Below are 23,180 nucleotides of genomic sequence, written 5' to 3' on the forward strand. Positions count from 1 at the left end.
AAATTCTTAGTTTTGAGCAGATCAGATTGACCTGGTGTTTGCAACAATCATGATCCGGTGTCACTAATAATTATGACCCGACGTCGGCAACAGTTATGACCCGGTGCTATCAATATTTACAAGCCGATAATTTTGGTTATGATAAACCGGCAAGTTTTACCTCTTCAAGCCGACTGAAAGTCAGATGAGTATTTCCAGACCAATATGTTTTAAGCCGGCGCTTTGGAAGCCGATTCAAGTGGATTATTTCTTACAATATTTCTCTACAAGAGACTAATGCGAGTAAATTGACTCTGAAGCTGGCCTATTGACCCGGATTTTTCAAAAGAAGTATCTGGATTTTTTGCATTCACAAAGTTTGAACATATCTACTAAAGGAGATTTGCTATGAGTTCATGGGCATGTATCAAGAAGGAAATGACAAGGATTTAAAAATGATCAGGTGCCGGCTTACAAAAATTTAACCCGGAGCACAACCTATCAAGTTTGTTCTTGTGTTTATTTTATAGGATCAGTTTAACATGGATAAATCAAAATTAAAATGGGGGCTAATGTCGGGGATATACCCCGCGGTATGACCCGGCCGGAATTGGCGACTCACTGGTGACCCGCCCGGAGCTTGGCGATTCACAGATAACCTGCCCGATCTTGGCGACTCATTAGTAACCCGGCGGGCGGGTCAGATGGACAACAAGGCCTGAAGCCCAGAAGGCCGGCTCACGTTATGATGGGCCGGATTAAAAGGAAAGGGATGACGAATATTTCCTTTACGAGGAAGCAAGACCCGGACTTGTAATTAACTTGTAAGAGAAGATAGACTAGTCCTAGTCCTACTAGGACTCCACAAGTAACCCGCCCCTCTAACTTATATAAGGAGGGGCAGGGCTCCCCAAAGGACAAGAAACGATCTCTAGGGCTAGAAACCGAGAGCCGGTTCCCGGCGACTCTCCCGTGATCATAATGAGACCTAGCCTCAAACAGCATGTAGGGTTGTTACCGGATGATGTTTCCCAGGGCCCAAAGCTGTCTAAATCCTTGTCTTGTGTTGCGTCTCTCGATTCCGCCCAACCCCTCTCAAGCTACCACGTAGATGCGCTGGCCTCGCGACTAAGTACTGACACTAAGGACATCTGCCGTGACAATTCTACGACACCTTCCCTAAGCTATGTGTCGTGCCGGACGGGCCGTGTTGTACTCCCGATTCCCGGGCGTGTGGGGGTGCGATGCGAACGCGGCAGGCCTTTTCCTTTTACCAGCAATGTGCCCGTGCGTTGCGACGGATCCAAAGTAGTAGAATAGTAGTATTTGTTCACAAACTTGAAAGAAATCACTATTGTTTTGATATACTCCTAATATATTACTCCCTCCGTACCTAAATATTTGTTTTTTTAGATTTCAAATGGACTATCACATACGGATTATATAGACATATTCTAGTGTTTCTAGCAAGATGCCCGCGCGTTGCACGAAGTTGATGGAAAAGGTAAGCACAACTTATAAATTGACGGATGGAGTACTAGTTACAGTGATGCATATAAATAAGCAAAGGGATCGCACATGTCGGTATTGACTGGAACGAGAATGCAATAGCATAATAAGAATTAAGGCCACGATGATGCGATCGCAGTGGTGGTTACAGAAGGCAAGAAGAAAGATGGATCCATGAACGTACGACCTCCTCCTCCTCAACTTAGTGCACCGGGCCACCGACCAGCGGCTAAGGAGCGACGGCGTTTGTGGCGAGGTCGAGGTGCTTCTCAGCAAAGGCATCCAAGGCTTCCAGCCGGTTGAGGAAGGCCAACGTCGTAGCGTCCTCGCTGGCCTTGTAGATACCTATGTACACGATTTGCTCGTACACGTGGATGTGTAGGTCGACGAATTCTTGCAGGGCGAGGCGCCTCGCGGCAAGCGCGACCTCCAGGTGGACATTCTTCATGGCGTCGGCGGGCAGTCGCAGGGCCACCAGTGCTTGAAAGAGGTTCCGGCCATGGAGGCCGATTAGGGTGGCAGGCAATGAGGAGCCCGGGCGCGCGGGCTGGAGGAGTACGACGATGTCGTCTGCGAGCTTCTTGAGGACAGTGAACTTGTTGCTGGTGGCAACGATCATCTGGTCCAACTGAGAGTCGTAGTTGGCGTCGACGGCGGCCATCCACCAGCCGGTCTCCAACACCGTCTGGAGACGATCCTCGGCGCCATGCCGCAGGCCGGCGTCGTGGACCATCTGGCGCAGCCGCTGGTTGCTCACGCGCATCCCCGCCATGGGTCTGGAGTGAGCTCTTTTGCGCTTAGTGTAGGTGCTTAGGCAAATGCTTAGGTGCGTACGATGTGGTAGATGCATTGGAATGGAGGGGCGCCTTTATATGAGGGCAATGAGGGCAAACTGTGTTGCATTCACATCGTGCAGCCTCTTTTCCCGGACCTCCTCCCATTACTTCCCTCATCCATTAATTGAAGGAGGATGCATTGGCCGTTCAACATATCGGGAACCGCTACTCCCTCCCTCGTCTGCATTAAAGCCGTATCGGGAACTGCGCCGCCCGCTGTCAAATCGAATACTCCCTCCGTCTAGGTGAGTATTAAGTCATCTTACGAAAACCAAATAGTAAACACATAGGCGTGGTGCATTAACTCTCACGTTGTTTCTTATTTTTTGACATAAATAGAGGAATCAACCAAGAAGCGATGTGGGGCTTGTATGCTTTTAATGACTTGAGACTATCAAACATGACATGCAGTGGTCAGTTCGTTGCACAAGAACAAATACAACCCACATCAGCACACACACATCTTATATAGCATCACATCCAATGGCTATAAAAGATGAGTGAGACGAAATTATATCTCATCTAGATGAGTTCTAGCAAAATTGTATTAATAATACTTAGTTCTCCTGTGCCATGTATCATATATTAGTATCATGTAGTACTTTATTTATTGCCATGTATGACACATAGTACTCAACTCTCTCTCTTTCTTCATTTAATTCTATGACACCTCATCAAAATGGCTAAGGCTAGTACCATTACAACCAGCCTTAGCAAATACTAAACATTAAGTTCTCTCGTTTTCCTCTCCACCTTGGTCACCTAGACGGAGGGAGTATACTGTGCGGGCTTTTCCTGCGCGGTAGGCGGGGCTGTTCCGCCTAGTCGGTTCGACAGAGACGCGAGAAGATGAGGGAGTAGGCTGCTGCAAACGTAGGGCTGTGTGATTTGACAGCGAGTTACTACCGGACAGGTGGGGCCCCGTGATTTGACTTGCCATTATCATTTTAACTGCGGCGCTACGACCGGCGTGAGTCTCCTGATTCCTGACCACCTCCATACAGGTGCCTCTCCCAATACTCCACCATGTAGTAGAGGCTGGCTCTTGCATGAGAGCCCACTTCTCCACTTTTTCCTTGCCTCTCTTTCCTCCACATATGCAAAAATGCCATGTAAAGCGCACTATTGTACTTACTTGCTCCTATAGGTGCTTAAGCTTGCCACATAGGCATAAAGTCTGATGTGGCAAGTTAATCAAGAAGAGAGAGACTAGTTTGGTGACCCAAGGAAGAAACGGTGCTAAGCACGTGTACCTAGGTGAAAAGACAATTTTGAGTCTATAGCTAATTAAATGAAGCAAACTTAGCAACACCATTTCATTGGAAGAGGTCACTCCTTGGCAAATGCAATAAATACTAGTACTCCCTGTGTCCCATAATATAAGAACGTTTTTGGCACTACACTAGTGTAAAAAACGTTCTTATATTATGGGACAGGGGGAGTACGAAGAAAGAGATAGAGGGAAGTAAAAAAATAAATACACTTATAGCGAACCTTATAGCCAAAACCTTGTTGTAGTATGAGTGACTAAGTGATGACTATGTATGACATGCCAACATCAGATAGCCTAACACACCGTGTTAAATCTCCAAGGGCGCGACCGCACGAGCGACGCGACGGTCGTGGTAGGCGCGACCACGATACGGGCTGCTGGCAGCCCTTGGATCTGAGATCAAACGGTCGCATGCTAAGTTGCTGAAAATTTGCAGAATAACTCTCCAAGACAGGATATTCACCCATAGGTCTAGAATCACGCCATGCAACCGTTCGATCTCAGATCCAAGGGCTCTCGGAAGCCCGTATCATGGGAGAATGGAAATCCACTACCCTACCGTTCGCACGCTGGCAGTTCGCTCCTACTCATCCTCGCACGTCCTTCAATACTATGGCGGTTCGCTCCTAGTCGTCCCGTCCATTCACATTACGGCAGTTCCACTAATCCTAACCCTCCTCCCAAATCCATGGCGTCCCTAATCTCCCCGATCGGCGGTGAGTACAAGGTTAGAACCATCATCGGCGATGAGTTCGACATCATCTACACCCGTTCTTCCGCGACGGTGAAAGGATGCCTTTCTCGCTTCAGACGCATGTTCGAAGACTCAGGTGATGAGTGGGTCGCTGGGCTAGATGTTGAGTACACCACAGTCCTGGGACGAGAGAAGGATCTAAAGGACGAAGAGAGGAAGAAGCCCGCCGTGATCCAGGTTTGCGTGCATGACTTATGCTTGGTCTACCACTTATGCCATGCCGACGTTGAGTGCCAGGATTTTAAGGACTTCCTCGAGAGCAACCTAGTCAAATTCGTTACTGTAGACTTTGGTAACGACAAAGAAGTCCTGCGTCGGATAGGCCTCATTGTAGGCAACACCTTCGACCTCCAGAAGAATCGGCTGGTGTCCTCTCGTCAGCCTTCAATGCTGACCCTGGCAGGAGCCATGGTTCATCCTTCGTACGGTAAACTGGAGAAACCTCCATACACGTTTCATTGTCATGCATGGTAGCGGGATGTACTAGATATAGACCAAATCCACTACGCTGCAATGGATGGCTACCTTTGCTTCAATATCTACAAGGGTTGGATGAAGAGCAACAGCCAAGTGTGTGGTTCAAGCAAAGAAGTATCGGCCAAGAGGAAGAGGGACAAGGACGAAGTCGAGGACGTGGACGAGGACTCCGAGTAAGGTGGCAGTGTCGTTGCTCATGGTGGTTCTAATGCAGTGTCTACCGGAATAGTTGCAAAGTTTAATTTCAGGTGTGCTTAATTTAATTTGAGGGGTGTGTTGTGCTGAGCCCCCAGCAGAACTATGTTATGTTTCTTCTTGTTACTTTAACTCTTCAGTACGTACGTACTAGTATTTCTTACATTTCATCTTTTAGTTGGTATAGTACTACCACTCGTTTCTTCACATTATATACGTACAATATATATGGCCAACATCATATAGCCACAGTTTAGTTGTCATAGAATTTCAGGGTGCTTAGTTTGTCAAAGAATTCCAGGGTACTTAGTTTTATTTGAGGGGTGGATTGTGCACTTATGCTGGACACCATTATTGTGACAAGCCTTTTTAATAGTACTATATGCATAATTTGGCGACGAGCGCTCTCTATATGTACCACCTTTTTTTTAATTTCAAGTTTTGCTCCATGGCGCAATCCATCGATACTACTACTGTACAAAAGTGGAGTATATACATTTTTTAAAAGGCTAGAGGGTGGGGCAGTCTAGCTCGGTCGGTTTCACGAGAGGCAAGGCCTTTGTGATTTGACGGCTCATTACTGCTGTCAAATCGAATAGTACTGCGCCGCCCGCTGCACGCCCGGCGCCTCCATTAAACCCCTCCGTTAAACCCGCATGCAAACCGAGAATCCTACTCCTGCCACACGTCCGTTCATGAGCGGGCCGGAATTAAACGCAACACCGGCCGAGCTCCTCCCGTCCGCCCTCAGTTTAAATGAGGCCAGACGCCGGCCAAGCTCCTACCGTCCGCCCTCTATTTACACGAGGCCAGACAGACAGCGGGCAAGAATCGCACCCCTCCGCCGCTCCCCCATCTCCTCCTTCACCATTTTCTCCACTCTTCCGATGTCTTCCGATGAGCCGTTCTCCGGCATATTACCCGGCTGGGTGGCCTGCCGAGCCCTCCGGATACGGGCGAGGCTGCTCGGTGCTTCACCAACCTCGCTTGGCCCGACGGAGCCAGTTACCGCCCCAAGCAGGCGCGTGGTTCAGCAACTCGCCGCTCCAGTTCAGCTCGATGAGGAGTGGCGAGTTGCTCCACGCCGGCACGGTGGCTAGCACGCCGGTACGGGCGCCGTCGCTGCCGCGTCGTACCACGCCACCAGTGTCTCCGGTGGCCGTGCCTCCCGTGTCTGTGGGCGCGCCTCCCGTGCCTGCGGCAGTGCCATGCAGGCAGAGACAGAAGCCGGGTGCGTGGAGAGCGATGAGTCGGTGGCCAGCTTCTCCGTGTCCGCCGCCATCATCGAGGAGAAGTAGAACACGGGAGGCCGCCGCCACTTGGGACCCATGAAGGCCACCGCCGAGGCGACGACCGCGGATTCAGGTGGTTTCTTTGCTGCTTCGTCTCTTCCGAGGACCTTCATCGACCCCGCAAGTGTCTTACGGACATGAGGAAGACAAAGGGATCCGCGGGCGGCCATTTAGAACTAAAATAATTCTAGATACATCCATTTTTAGGACAAGTATTTCCGGACGGAGGGAGTATTAATTATACAAGAGAGCCGGATTGGCACCTCTTAGTTCATGTTAATGTAATGAAATCCATCATGTTTATATGAAGATCCGGCTTTTTTATACGAAATCCTTCATGCTTATATGAAATCAGTCCGTGTTTGCACGAATTTCATCTGGTTGGTTAGAGTTGTAAAAATGTATGCCGCTGGCGTTTGATGTCGTCCTCCGCTTAAGGAAGCGGGAGGAAATTTGCCGGCTGCCGTTGGAGATGCTCTTTATGCTGGAAATAATAGAGTGACATCCAATCCATTTGAGTTAATTGCCTGTATGATTGTCCCTCTATAAAAAGTTAATTGCATGTACAGTGTACACGTGACTTGCAGGGTGGCTACAGCTTCGTATAGAAAGTTAAAAAGAAACAAGTCCATCCTTAATCTTGTATTCTAAGTACTCTGTGGGTTCCACTGTCAGTACAGTAGCGAAAGAAGTATATATTAAATAAGTAGAGTAATATATAATATAAAAATATAAAGTTAAAAGACAGAATTCGAACTCATGTCATCGCGTTGCGAGCATCCGGCGCTAACCAGCCCAGCACATTTTTGTTGTAGACCATGCTGGAGATATATCTCCATGTCTACTCTTATATATACTCCATTCGTTCCTAAATATTTGTCTTTTTCATATTTCAAATGGACTACCACATACGGATGTGTATGTAGACATATTTTAGAGTGTAGATTCACTCATTTTGCTCCGTATGTCTTTTCAGGAAGGGGTCAGATTTGTCCTTGATTTATTTATGAGGTATCCAGATGGCACTGCACCGCCAAGAAAAGAGGGTAACATCAAAATTATGGACTACTTTTTTGAGTATGTTGGTAAGGTCCGGTCATAGTCACTTGTTGAAATCTCTAAAAAGACAAATACTCCCTCCGTCCGGAAATACTTGTCATCAAAATGGATAAAAGGAAATGTATCTAGACGTATTTTAGTTTTAGATACATCTCTTTTTATCCATTTTGATGACAAGTATTTTCGGATGAAGAGAGTAGAAAACAGAGTTGGTGATGATGGTGTGCGTGCCATCCTGCAATATAGGCCGTCGGATTTATATCTAACAGATAGGAAAGAAACTATGACAATTTTGCAAAAATATACCCACACGTCTCTCCACGTTCGCAAATAAGGCCTTCCCTCGTTCAACCTTTTCTCTCACAAGATAAACTACTCATACAAATGCATCTTGATGTTCCATGCAACGCACGGGCAGCTAGCTAATTTCTTTTAAAATAGTTGCTGTGATAATTGGGTTGAAGTGATATATTTTATGTCTGCCGCGAATGATTTCAGATTCACTAGTAGTAACAAAGAAAAGGTTGCCTTGTTAATTAACAGAAAACAGGGTGGAAACTATCACATGAGGCCGGTAAAAAAAGGGCACACTGGGTTCAGCGTCATCGTCACTACAGCTGTGCGCGTGCGAGAAGTCTACATATCGAGGGGGCTACCGAGCGAGGCACCGAGACACAATGTTTGAGAGAGAAACCAATTGACAGATTATGATCAGATCGAGTTGTCACCCTTCTGCTGTCATTGTTGGGGGGGGGAGAGAAAAACGTATCGAGAGTGTGCGTGGTAGGCACAGAGGCACAACTAGCGAGTGTGTGTGTGTGTGTGTGTGTGTGTGTTTGAAAGAGGAGTAGATAGATTATTATCAAGATCGATGTGCCACCCTACTCCTTCGGTGCCGGATAGTGTGTGTGTGTGTGTGTACTTTTGAGAGAGAAGCCAGTCGATAGATTAGTATCAAGATCGAGGTGTCACCCTACTCATTCGGTGTTGGGAAGTGTGGGTGTGTGTGTGGGGGGGGGCAGTGACACTCACATATCTCTACTCTTATAAAAAACAGAGTTGGTGATGATGGCGTTCCTGCCATCCTGCAATATAGGCCATCTGATTTATATCCGACGGACAGGAAGGAAACTATGGCAATTTGCAAAAAGATACCCACACCCCTCTCCGCATTTGCAAATAAGGCATTCCCTCGTTCATCCTTTTCTCCCACAAGATAAACTTCTCATACAAATGCATCTTGATGTTCCGTGCAACGCATGGGCATCTTGCTAGTAGGGAGAAGGAGTTTGTGTGACACATATCTAGCTATATTAAGGGATAGGTAGATAGCATATGTGTGAGAGACATTATTATACTTTGAGACATTAGTGGATGTGGGTGGGCGGAATTAAAGGGGTGGGCGTGTTAGACATAGAGAGCGTTGTGTGTTTCTGTGTGAGAGACTTGTAGGACGGGGTAGAAAGACGAATTTAACCCTGACGGAGGGAGAGAAATACATGAAGTGCGCGTGTGTGATTCCGATGCCCACAGGGAAATGAGATATGTATGCGTGTGAGAGAGATTGCACAATTCATTCATGTATCACTATCTAGCGATCGTGGACATGCATCGCTTGAACATAAGTCAATATCTACTTCGTATCGTGGCCAAAGGTACAATATCGATTCAACGCTATAAAGATTGGATACTCACATATCACTTTTTTCTATTTAAATAAACCTTTTCAGTTGTGCATGCCAAAGTTACAGTGATGTTTCTTCAAACAACCAATGTAGCTATCATGTATATGCACCATTGTTACTCTTGCATTCAAATTCATTAGTCTTGGATGATTTAAGTTTCTATTTTGAAGTAATATATGTAATATTCATATATGAATTCACGGGTACGCAATTTATGAAATGGAGGCTATGTAATCATATGAGGTAACACTTTTAAGTAGCTGACTACGATATCCATTTCTTTTTGTGCGCCTCTACACTAACACGTCAATGCATTATGTATAAAGTAAATAACCAATGGCACTAAATTATCTATTTACACGAGAAATACATAGGCTGAGCGTTTGATCCCTTTTTTTGTGAACGCGCCACTACACCCGTACGATTGGCCGCGCCCGTGTGAACGTCCAAGTTATTGGCGCATCATCCCGAATTATTGTCTTTTTTTCTGGGGTGGACTTCACACCAGTTATTAACTGCTGACGCGTGCCCCGTGTACACAGTCTAGCATGACCTTCCCGCTAGCACGGTCCAAAATTAGTTGAAACTGGATACGAACGATCCCGCTGGCGGCAAAATCTCCCGCCTCCTTCTAAAATTTCCGCCACCTTAGTCTTTAGCATGCGAAATCCCCCTTTTTTCCTTGGTGCACGGAGACCAACAGTTACAATACCGCCCTCATCTACATGATAGGTCGGGGCTGCTTTGGTAACTTCCGGTTCCCCCACTACACGACACCCCCATTTCCTCTCCCCCTCCCGCAAAAACGACTAACTCCACAGCACCAGAGCATCTTACATCACGCCGTCCGTACTTCATCGCCCTTTCTCCCCTCCCCTCTCGAAACCCTAGACTGCTCATCCACCGGCGTACCATAGCCCATTCACTGCCAGCGGCGTCCACCTCGCCGGATCTGCTTCTGCGGCCGCATCTACCCCTCCCACCTCCCCTAGAAACAAGTAGACTGCTCATCCACCACTGTACCACAGCCCATTCAGTGCCGGCCTTGTCCACGGCGCCGGATCTGCTTCGCCGGTACTCTCGTCAACCGCCGCGCATCTGCAGTGGCTCATTCGTACTCCCCACCGGAGGCGCTTCGTCCACACCCCCCGGAGCCGCCCCACCGACGCCCCCGTCGACGGCCTCTGATCCTCTTCGCCGACACCTTCCTCAACCCTACCGGAGCCGCTTCGCCGACACCTTCCTCAACCCTACCGAAGCCGCTTCGTCGACACCATCATCAACCCTACCGGAGTAGCTTCGCCTATACCATTCTCAACCCTACCGGGGCCGCTTTGCCAACTCACAAGTCCACGGCCTCAGATCCGCTTCCTCGCACCCTCATCCAACCTACCGGAGCAGCTTCTGACGCCCCGTCCACGGCCGCAGATCCGCATCATCGACACCACCCTTAACCCAACCACCGGAGCAGCTTCTGACGCCTCGTCCACGGCCGCAGATCCGCATCGTCGACACCACCCTTAACCCAACCACCGGAGCAGCTTCTGACGCCCCGTCCACGGCCGCAGATCCGCGTCGTCGACACCATCCTTAACCCAACCACCGGAGCAGCTTCACCTATGCCCTCGTCCACGGCCACAGATCCGCTTCGCCCACACCGTAGTCCACCCTACCGGAGCTGCTCCACAAACAGCCTACTCGACGGTTCTAGATCTCCTTACCGGACCCCGACAGCCAGCGCAGCGTCATCACCCTCGACGTTTCTAACCTGATTCCCACCGTCTGGAGAGATGCCAAGCACCCGCCACGGCCTAGGTACTTGTCACCTTTAAACCCGTCCAGCATCACCTGCCCGATGTACTTCAAATATACTAACCGGTCGCTATTACCTGTTATGCAGCTGGCAAAAACTACAAGGACGATGTTTCTTCTGGATCTAACAGCTTGGCCAACCAAGATCCTGGACTGAGGCATTGCTATGATCTTGTAAGCGCGTCTCTCTCTCTTGTATTGTTCTATGCCTGCCAGCGTGCTTTGCTAGGATTTTCGACCAGTAATCCCTTTGTACAAACAATGATTTCTACTACTGGCTGCTAAATTAGATATGTAGATGTCATACATGATACTACCTCGTACCTCCGTTCCTAAATATAAGTCTTTCTAGAGATTCCACTATAGGCTACATACGGAGCAAAATGAGTGAATCTACACTCGAAAATGCATCTATATACATCTGTATGTGGTCCATACTGGAATCTCTACAAAGACATATATTTAGGAACAAGGGCAGTACATTACACAAAATCATAGGTGGCATGTAGGAATTCCAGTGCACTACATTAGGCTCCCTTAGAGTGCCTGCTAGTCCAGCATATAGAGTCATGGCTAGTTTATGGTACGCACACAATCGTTAATTGGTGGTTTAAATATGCGCAAGGGATATGCAATGTAGTATCATGTAGAGATGTCTGAAATTAGCCGTGTCAACTTGCAGATAGGGTTACACAATGAAAAAGTACAAGATGTATCTGGCAATTTCATGGAACATCGCAAAAAAGGAGAGGCAGCGGTGAGCCTATACAGTGTGCTATGGTACGTCACTCCTCCATTGCAATCATCGTGACATGTTATTTGCATGCCAGTTCTATTAGCCAAGTTTCTTAGGGACAATTATTACGAGTTATCCTAAGAAAATAAGCACATGTGAATATAAGCTCCATGTAATAAGCCAACCAGTTCTTTTCATTGTGTTTTCAGCTTATCTTTGGTATGATCAGTGGAAAGTCTAGATTGCATTATATTTTTTTTTCATTTTGCTGCCCATATGGAAATTAATTTGACTTGCAAACATCACAAATTGAACCCAGTGCAATAATTAATATGATAGGAAAACAGACCATCACTATTTGCTCAAAATGCAAATACAAAGATACCATCTACTTGGCACAATCTACTTTGGTCAATGTTTTCCATAGAGATCCCATTGCCTAATTTAAACGAAGAGCGCATGACCCACATTTAAATGAAGAACAATTATTTATTGAAATTCGATGGTCCAAGTGGCTGGTTATTATCATATAGCAGCACCACCTGAAAGCATCATATAGCAGCAGCAGCAGCTCATAGCAACTCATCATACAGCAGCAGCAGTCTGCAATTCATCATATACCAGCAGCAGCTCATAGCAATTCATCATATAGCAGCAGCATGAGCAACTCATAGCAATTCATCATATAGCAGCAGCAGGAGCAGCTCATAGCAATTCATCATATAGCAGCAGCAGGAGCAGCTTGTAGCAACTCATCATATAGCAGCAGCAGCAGCTCATAGCAATTCATCATATAGCAGCAGCAGCTCATAGCAACTCATCATACAGCAGGAGCAGCTCATAGCAATTCATCATATAGCAGCAGCAGGAGCAGCTCATAACAATGCATCATATAGCAGCAGCAGAAGCAGCTCATAGCAATTCATCGTATAGTGAATCAGAATGAAAATTTAGCAAAAAATCAGAGGAGATCCTCACCTTGTTGGATGAGCTCATCCTTCAACAGCACCTCAAGGCCATGGCCTGGGAGGAGGGGAGGGGGAATAAGGTGCCTTCTGCCGCAGTGTGGCATCAGCCGTAGTTGTGCAGCGCCCGCCGGAGTAGTGCGTTGGACGAACAACAGTGGAGCAGCTGCTGGAGACCATGAGAATGAGGGGCGGCGCCAGAGGGAGGAGCAGCCAGGGAGATTTGCCCCTACCCACCGGCCATGTAGCCTAGCTGGACATAGCATCGTCAAGGACCAGGCCAGATGAGACCAGTGGCGACGGCTCGCTGGAGGAACCCTAGTGCTGCAGGCAGGGGATCGAGGTAGAGGGAAAGGGGAGAGGAGATGCAAGCGGGCAGGGCAATGAATGCTTGCGTGTTTGTTTTTACTTGAGGGTAAGGTGTGACACGGGCATCAGCAGTTGCATTTTGAGTGTAATATAGGCAGACAATAGAGTCATTTCACTATTCCCCTTCCCTTCAATTTTTAGTGAGGTTCTACCCGAAACACCCCCTCCAAAGCGAAATTAGTTAAGCCCAAGCCCATAACTCAAAAATGACATCTTTACATCTTTTATGGCTTATTTTATGCCCTGAAAAGGCGGAATCGAACTGGCCCTTAACCTGCAATTCAATTGTGCGTGCAATGATGAATCACTCCTACCTACTATCTGTACATTTAGGCATCATCATACATGGCATAACCTAATACATGTGCATTCCTTTGTAGAATCTGCAATATGCAATGTTTATGTTAGTTCATACGTTGCACATGATGTTTAAATGCCCCTTAAATCTGGTCAGTCAAGTGATGGTCTTTAAGCCTCCTTCTTTGCTTCTTTTCTTGATATGTAAGATTTGCTCACACATCTATTCAATTGCTTGTTTGCATCAGCCAGCCATACTAGGACTGTTTGCTTTGATTACTTGCTGTTCTTGACCTAACACCCTAACAGAGCTTGTCAATGATTTAAACACTAAGGGCTGCTGTAGTGGGGCCTTGTCTAACTCATAGGTGACATAAAGGTTTGGCTGTAGACTACAGTAGGCTCTCCAAGAGTACCTGGAGATCCAGTTCGAAGGTATGGCTAGTTTTTACATAGTGCAGACATAGTAAATGCTCATTTCATTGTGTGCAAGTGCAAGAGATGCGGCATGTTTCATTATGTGGTGTTGTTTTGTTATAATCTCATCCTTTTGTGTTCATAGACTGGAAAGTATGCATATTTATCTTCCAAGGAGACGAGTAACTAGTTTGTGTCACCTTGCAGAGGGGGTGCAATGAAGATAAGATTGAGGATTTCCAAGTACAAGATGTTAGGAAGGAGCCTTGCAAGAGAAGTAGGAGCTGCGCTGAGCCTCTTCAACCTGCTAAGGTAAGTCACTGTATGCAACTCAACAGTTCAATTCCTTGTTTGTTTCAGGCATAGTTAATTTTGTCTTTTCAATTGCTTTATTTGTCCTCAGTTAATGAGATGCCCAAATAATCATGCCTGATGTTCGGTACTTGTATCACTATTAGTTGACATAATTAAAGGCCTTACCATTTAATTACTCTGCCAAAGTGTGCCTGAAGCTTTGAAGTCTATTAACCAACTATTATTGCATGAGGCTCACAATCTAATTTATACTACGCTAATGATTGCATAGTTTTGCCTGCTGTAGTATGTTTGTACGAAACCCTCTGCTGTTCATTATGCTCCCTAAGACTTTAATTGGGTCACAGAATGGCCAACTGCTTGCTTACTTATACGCAACATGCTGTCTAAATTTGTAACTTGTCTGTGTTTTCGATTGGGCCCCAACATCATGCTCCTCTAGTGAGCTAAGAGGGATTTCTGTATGCAGGCTGCACAGACTATCTTTTTTATAATTTTGAAAATATCACCTGCTTATGCTTCATGACGTGTAACATTTTTTTTGAAAGTGACGTGTAACATTATTGTTAGTCCTGTTTTGCCATGTAGTACAAAATAGTGTCTTGTTCGCTTCACTGTTGTAACTATATTTTTGCTCTAGTCATGTGTACTTACAGAAACATTTCAGGATGAAGTGACATCAACACAAAGATCTGCGAGCAGTGCGGCATGGCCGTTACCAAATGATTATGGATTGGAATTGGAATGTGCTGATGTTCTCGAGCATCAACTAGAGGTGGCAAGACAACGTGTACATGATTGTCAACGATAATCAACAAGTTGAGACTGGACATGCAGGTATTAGATGCAGGAGTCAAAAAAATGAAACAAGACACTGAGGTAACCATGAAGGAATTGGAGATTTTGCAGACTGAAATTTGTGCTATCTGAATCCGGCCAATCCTATTTTCTGAAGAGATTATAGTTCAAATGGAGTTAAGTTGATGCGCGTCCATGATGTATGAGCTGTATTTGCCCAGTGTATGTAATTTGCTGTTTGTGTATGCTTTATTATCACCTGTGCCGAACCATAATGCCCAGTGGGTATAATCGGCTGCAATTTCTTTATTGTATAGTGTGGGATTATTCTATCTTTCTATGCCTTGATCTCTTTGTTGTATAGTGTATGCTTTTTAGAGGTGATAGTATTGAGTAGGATAATTCTTTGAATATGCTATATCGCCAAACGGGGGCCAACTCGCCCGACCATGGCCCTTCACGGGCCGTCGGATCCATGGGCCTTCTACGTCTCGTAGGATCCATGGGCCTTTCTACGTCTCGTAGGATCCATGGGCCTTCTACGTCTCGTAGGATCCATGGGCCTTCTACGTCTCGTAGGATCCATGGGCCTTCTATGTCTCGTAGGATCCATGGGCCGCCGACTCATTTATGGGTCTTGTACGGGCCTTTGATGGAAATCATACGTTTTATGGGCTGACCATAACGGGCCGTTAATAGGCCGTATTTGGTGATGCTATGAAAATGGCCCAACAGACTAACGGTCCACAAATGGGCCGACTGTAACGACGGGCTGAATTTGGCCCACAAGCAGAAAATGACAGTAACGGGCCGTAAGTAACCGAATGCTGCAAATGAGCCCAAGAATAAATGGGCCCTCAGAAGGCCGAAAGTTAACTTGGGCTGGAAACGGTCCAACGGAATAACGGGCCGTTAATGGGTATAAACTGATACACTGTTCATTACGGGCCAGTTTCACCACGGGCTGTTAATGGGTGTAAAGTAATACACGGTTCATTACGGGCTAGTTTCAGCACGGGCCGCTAATGGGCCAAGAGTTACAAAGGGCCTCATATGGGCCGAAAGACGTCATGGGCTATACATGGGCCAGAAGTGAAACGGGCTGGAATCATATTGGATGGCCCAGATGACGCTACTGGGCCTAATTCGGATAGGGCGTAACGGTCCTTGGGTTAGCGGGCTGTAAATGGGCTATATGCGAACAGGCCGTTAACAGGCTTTCCATGGGCCGGCCCGCCAGCTTTTGACCAAGTCAAACGGGCCGGCCTTTTCATAGGAATGGGCCACTGTTGGGCCGTGCCACGTGTCGACGTGTCATAGGCGCCTTCTGTCCAGTGAGTGGATGACATCTGTCCCAACGATGAGCCGACACGTGTTTCCTCTAGCCAATGATGATTTTACACGTGGAAAATCCCCATTGCTCGGGGCTGTTAACGGGTTATCGGATCCAAAACCCGACCCGATAGCTTAACGACGTTCTGTTACGGTGGATGCCACGTGTCGGTCACCCTTGACGAAAGCACTTATGCGACGCGCGATTTATCGTCATGGAAGTGGACACTTCCGTGATGATAATTTTGGTAATGTCATGGAACACTTCTACGACAGTAGAGGTATGACTATCTTGATTCTGTCATAAATTTGTCATGGATGTACATGCATGACAAAAAACGCGACCTACTGTGACAAACACGTATCATCACGGAAGTGTATTTTTTTTGTAGTGTAGCCAGTGGCACATGTAGCGCTAGAAGGATGGGCACGTACACGGACAAGTACCACTCCTCATTCTACCCGCATAGCCTTTTGTTTTGTCTACCTAGCAGTCTAATCAAGTGCCTGCAGGACAATTCTCCCATTTACTTCTCCATCGGGAACCAATTTTCCTCGGCTTCTTCAACTCTCCTTCATCTTCATTTGCATCCAAACCACACTGCATTCACATTGTTTTAACCTCTTCACATACTCCTGGAGTAATTCCGAAGCCCCTTTAAATAATCATCTTCTTCAGTTATACTAGCCATCTAATCCTAATTCTCCAAACCATAGCCCTTCGGTCCAGCGGTTCCAAATGGCGAAAGAGATCGAGATGCAGGTTTTTAGCGTCCAACATGTCCTCGTCGAAGGCTCGTTGAGCATAGTTGCCACCGTCACCGACCACCCAAGGGTTGTCCGGAAGTGGATCAACAATGTATCCAACTCCCTCCAAAAGGTGGAGATGAAGGTCATCGGTCTCGATGCAGAGTACATAGAGCGTGCCACTGGGAAGATCCAACGCGCGCCCTCCATAAGCTGATGTTTTGGTGTACCACATCATACACGCGCCCTCCATACCAGGTGAGCTCCATGATTTCTTGTCTTGGGAGGACATATACTTTAGTGGGGCAGACATCGCAGGGGACAAACAGAAGCTGGAGCCGTACAACCTTGATTTGACAAGCATCGCTGACGTACAAACCAAAATAAAAATTCCTGTAGAAGATTGTGATAAACCGACACCATCCCTATTCGATGTAGCGAATTTTGTGCTCGGAACAAATCTTCAGAATTTGACGAGTGATACGTCTCCGTCGTATCTATAATTTTTTATTGTTCCATGCCAATATTTTACAACTTTCATATACTTTTGGCAACTTTTTATACTATTTTTGGGACTAACATATTGATCCAATGCCCAGTGCCAGTTCCTGTTTGTTGCATGTTTTTTGTTTCGCAGAAAATCCAAATCAAACGGAGTCCAAACAGGATAAAACTTGACGGAGATTTTTTTGGAATATTTGTGATTTTTGGGAAGAAGAATCAACGCGATACGATGCCCGAGGGGGCCACGAGGCAGGGGGGCACGCCCCAGGGGGTCTGGCGGGCCCTGGACCCTCGTGGCCACCCCGTAAGGCGGTTGGAGCCCTTCTTTCGCCACAAGAAAGCTAATTTCCGGATAGAGATCATGTCCAAAATTCAGCCCAATCGGAGTTACAGATCTCTAGGAAATTTAAGAAACGGTGAAATGGCAGAATCAGGGAGCGCAGAAACAGAGAGAGACAGAGAGACATATCCAGTCTCGGAGGGGCTCTCGCCCCTCCCATGCCATGGATACCAAGGACCAGAGGGGAAACCCTTCTCCCATCTAGGGAGGAGGTCAAGGAAGAAGAAGAAGAAGGAGGGGGGCTCTCTCCCCCTCGCTTCCGGTGGCGCCGGAGTGCCACCGGGGGCCATCATCATCACCGCAATCTTCACCAACAACTTCACCGCCATCATCACCAACTCTTCCCCACTCTATGCAGCGGTGTAACCCCTCTTTTACCCACTGTAATCTCTACTTAAACATGGTGCTCAATGCTATATATTATTTCCCAATGATGTATGGCTATCTTATGATGTTTGAGTAGATCTGTTTTGTCCTATGGGTTAATTGATCATCGTGATTGCTTTGAGTTGCATGTTTTATTATTGGTGCTGTCCTATGGTGCTCTCCGTCTCGCGCAAGCCTGAGGGATCCCCGCTGTAGGGTTTGCAATATGTTCATGATTTGCTTATGGTGGGTGGCGTGAGTGACAGAAGCATATACCCGAGTAAGTGGGTTGTTTGCGTATGGGAATAAAGAGGACTTGATACTTTAATGCTATGGTTGGTTTTTACCTTAATGATCTTTAGTAGTTGCGGATGCTTGCTAGAGTTCCAATCATAAGTGCATATGATCCAAGTAGAGAAAGTATGTTAGCTTATGCCTCTCCCTCAAATAAAATTGCAATAGTGATTACCGGTCTAGCTATCGATTGCCTAGAGACAAATAACTTTCTCGTGACAAAAAGCTCTCTACTAAAACTAATTTAGTTGTGTCTTTATCTAAACAGCCCCTACTTTTTATTTACGTGCTCTTTATATTCTTGCAGACCTATCCAAAAACATCTACAAAGTACTTCTAGTTTCATACTTGTTCTAGGTAAAGCGAACGTTAAGCGTGCGTAGAGTTGTATCGGTGGTCGATAGAACTTGAGGGAATATTTGTTCTACCTTTAGCTCCTCGTTGGGTTCGACACTCTTACTTATTGAAAGAGGCTACAATTGATCCCCTATACTTGTGGGTTATCAACGAGACGCTGGCATTAGAGCATGTGCATGTAGTTCAAATTTGAATTGTGCACATGAATGCACAGAAAACTTAGTTAATGTATAAAAATGTCCAAGCGAACCCTGAAAATCGCAAAAATTGACACAACACTCCTGTTGTTCTATGTTGACACTAGGAAAAAATTTGAAATCGAGAAGAGGCAACGAATATCGTTTCATCCAGAAAGGTGAAACATTCCCTACCGAAACCATCACACTTGTTGTGAGAAGCTCTTGTTTATGAGAAGCTTATACCCAAACCTGCCCTAAATGGGACAAATTTTTTACCACGGCATGTTGATGCCGCTCCATGATAGCATGCCAAGTTTCATGAATTTTGGACGAATTTTGGATTTACTAGAATTACAAAAGCAAGTACGTCGACGTTTGTTGGAGAGCCACGGTGGCGTGGTGTTCGAATTTCATCCCCATTTCTTGCATTGGAGATAAGCATAAACCCATGGATACATATATGATTTTACAACCCATGTTGGTGCACCGGAGCATGTGCATGTAGTTTAATTTTGAATTGTGCACTTGAAATGGCTAGAAAACCAATTTAATGTATAAAATGTTCAAACGAACCCTGAATAATTCCAATTCTTTTACAACACACATATAGTTGCATATTCACTCTAGATAAAAGGTCTAGCAATTCAAACACCATCCATTGCCGCTGTGACCCCATTATGTAATTCAAATCAAGATGAAAAATCAAGTAGATCACACACAGTTTATTATCACCAACCGTGTGAGATGCAGCACAAAATATCCTGGAGCACCGTCGGTGTATAGTACGCCTATGGCTTACGCGAGAAGGTGCGTCGGCTATAGTCCACAGCCGGCGTCTCAAGCACACTAGCTCGCTCCCCAAATATCATTGCACTGTTCAATCATCGCCTGTGAAAGATGGGCACGTGGACCCGCGTCGTGAGGGCAACTTCGGTGGCCCACTCCGGCAAGAGCGCGGCCGTAGCCGCCATGCGTGTGCTAACAAGGTGCATGAGCGCGGCCGCAATTTGCGACTGGGCGGCAAAGGCAGCCCAAACGGCCGCTATTGCTTCTCAGGTGGCGGCAGCAACATCTGCCTCGGGGATAGCAACTGGCGAGAGCGGCACAACAGCTGTCCGTTCCGCAGCGGCGGCCTTAGCACTGATGGAGGCCACCCACGACCATGTCGAGGCCGCCCCGCCCAGATCCTGGCGGTCACCGCACAAATCGAACGAAGCTTCTCCGACAACGGTCGGCAACCCACGGCCGAAGAGCTGGCAATCACCGAGAGCGTTCGAGCAGCCGTCCGTTCCTCCGCCGCATACCTTGCGATGACGGAGCCCGTCCAAGCCCAGATCGCATCCGCCCACGCCCAGCTCGTGGTGGCCTTTTCCAAAGAGATGGCAGATGCGGATGGAGAGATGCTTGCCGAGTATGGTGCGATGGATGCCATGGAGCCCCTTCCCCAGGAGACAGTTGGGCGCGAGCTGGACATGGAGGCGGTGGCGGAGATCGACGAGCACCAGCGGTAGTAGTACTCTTTGTTTTGTTTAATTAAGAGCGCTGGTCTTTAATTTGTTAGAGTAATGTTTAGGTCAGCTAGCTCTGTTTAATTGCTGAACTTGCTCGATTAAGAAGTTAGTCTCCTCTGTGTACCCAAATTATGCAATGACGTGGATGACCACTGTAACCAGGGAAATTCGAACCAAAATTTTTGACGTTCAAACTCACCACACACGGGTTAAGCTATCTGAATCATTTGTGATGTTCACATATCGTACACAGTTCTGAATAAGGGACCGTGTTTGATGACACTTTGCGCGCCAGTTTTTTCACTGAAGCGATTCCAAATTTTCGGCGTCCACGGAAATATCTACCTCCCCGCGCCCTCCCCTTACCAAAAGCCACATTTCCCCTGTTTCCGCCTTCCTTTCCAAGTTGTAACCTTCACTCCTTGCTTGTAGTGCCGCCTCCTTTCTAGCGACCCTCCTTCACGCTGCTCGGCCTCGCCTATCCAGGCAGGTAATCCACACCCGACCCCCATCCTCCTCCTCCTTCCACATCCCACATGCCCTGACCGCCGGCGCGAGACCTTCCACCCAAATCACCGACCCCTAACCAAATAAGCGACGTCCTAAGCCATGGTGCATGCAGTATAGCCAGGATCTCAAGGAGCATTTGGCAGCGGAGAAGCAAATCGCGGCTGCATGCGCGGATGAGGTCGCGATGGCTGCCATTCATGCCGACCCCTAGATCTTGGAGGAGCACCTCACCGTCGTGGCCACCGTTGGCGCTTCGCGCGCTGACGCCGCGGCGTGATTGGCTGCTTTAAACGACAGTTCATGGCGTTTTCTCGAGGCCACCGTCGGTGCCTTCAACGAAGACTACGAGGTATTTTCTCAGCGTGCACATGCTTACCTCATCTCGAGAGCCAGCAGGTTGGTGCCTGGAGCGGCTCAGGCAACTCACCACTACAATGAGGGCACCCATGATGCGGAGGCCTCACCCTCTTCCATGTCCAAGGAGCCAATCGTCATCGATATCTCCGACAATGAGGAGTAGCTTGTCTTATTAGCTCACTATAAGGACCCATGTTCAGTTTGCTAGCTACTGTCTTTCCTTAACAAATTCTAGTGAATTGTGCTATCTACTTTTACCATGCAATCTTTTGCTATAGTGTATATGTTCTATATGTCGTGCAATGTGGTGTTCAGTTAACTGCTTGGTTCAATTCTACAAATGTGATGTTCAATTCTTCAGGGTGCAATATTTCCAAGTTGTTAAGCATGCTTGGTTTGGTTAACTATCTGATCTTCTATTAGGAGTATGTTATATTGTGCAATGTGGTGCTCAGTTAACGTTTGGTTCATTTGTTGTGGTGTTTAGTTAACTACTTGGTTCAATTCTGCAATGCGATGTTCAATTGTTGTGGCTGCAATCTGTTATTGTATACCATGTGAGGAATAAATCAAATTTGGCTGCACTTAATACATGAGAAACATATACAAGTGTTGTATTTCCTAGTTCTTAGTCATGCTTGGTTTGGATAAATGGGTTTTCCATGTGGCTTGAATTAATCTGATGAATCTGCAATGTGCTTATTTTTCATCAACATATTTTACTGATAGCATGCGAACCCTTACTTAACTTGATGACTAACTACCTTATATGTGTTGTAGGGAAACAATGGGAAGCACTGAGGTTTACAATCGAGGTTAGCACGTGCATGGTCTATTGTCTAATAGCATATTATTGTGCAATTGCAGGAACCATTCTTATATTTTGGTTTTTAACAATTTGGTCTTGCACATGTAGGTCCCGCTGTCAGAGGTTTTGACCCACTGTTTGACCCTTTTTGCATATGGGGAATTGAGTTGTCCATGAATATCAATCAAATCAAGAAACTCAGAAAGATTGTTAGGATAAAGAAATTAGCGACAAAAAACAACATGATCTTTGTCTGCACAATGAAGAAGACATCAGTTCACTACAAGATGGTACTCACTATTATACCTTGCCTTTTTTATCCCTTTGCTCCATTTCCAATATAGAAAAGATATTTATGCACATCCTTGTTTTCAGGCCTTTCCAAAGCAGTTCACTGATGATTACCTCTCAACCCACCTCTATGGTCAGGAGGCAAAGAAGGTTTTCATACAACACCCATGGTTCAATATTGAAGTGTTCCTGAAGAGGACGAAGGACAGACGGTCAATCATCCACATGCACTGGCCTAAAGTTGCAAAGACCTTCAACATGAATGAAAGCTCAATAATCGCCTTCCGCTTTAGCAGTTTTCCAGATGAGATGCATTTGTCTATATACCGTCTATGATGCTAATTTCGAAAGGTTCTACATGTTGCATGTGAAACTTGGTGCTGGTGCAGTTGTGTAATGGGGTAGCTGAGTGCTGAAGCTATATCATGTTTTACTCTGATGTATTTCAATTATGAAATTCTGCTTCCTTAATATGGAAATGAAATATATTATGTGCTTAATATGAATGCCAATTAGATTAATAAATGGATTATTAATAATAGGAGAATTAGCCTGCTAATGGCGAATTAGCTTGCTAATTCTGTTTTGCTATTGCAAACAGTTGTTGAAAAAAACACCGTGGGCGATGACCTCAGGCAACGCACACAATTTCTAGGAATAAACCGTGTTGGATCAATGAACAATCACACACGACTTTCTCTTGAAAACTGTTTGCGTTAGGCCACCTTGCGCAAACGTTTACCGCATAAAAATTATGTGTGTTGGACAGCCTTTGCCACACAGTTTCTTCTACGGACCGTGTGTGATACATTCAAT

Source organism: Aegilops tauschii, chromosome 2, assembly GCF_002575655.3.
Source record: "Aegilops tauschii subsp. strangulata cultivar AL8/78 chromosome 2, Aet v6.0, whole genome shotgun sequence".
Lineage (NCBI taxonomy): Eukaryota > Viridiplantae > Streptophyta > Magnoliopsida > Poales > Poaceae > Aegilops > Aegilops tauschii.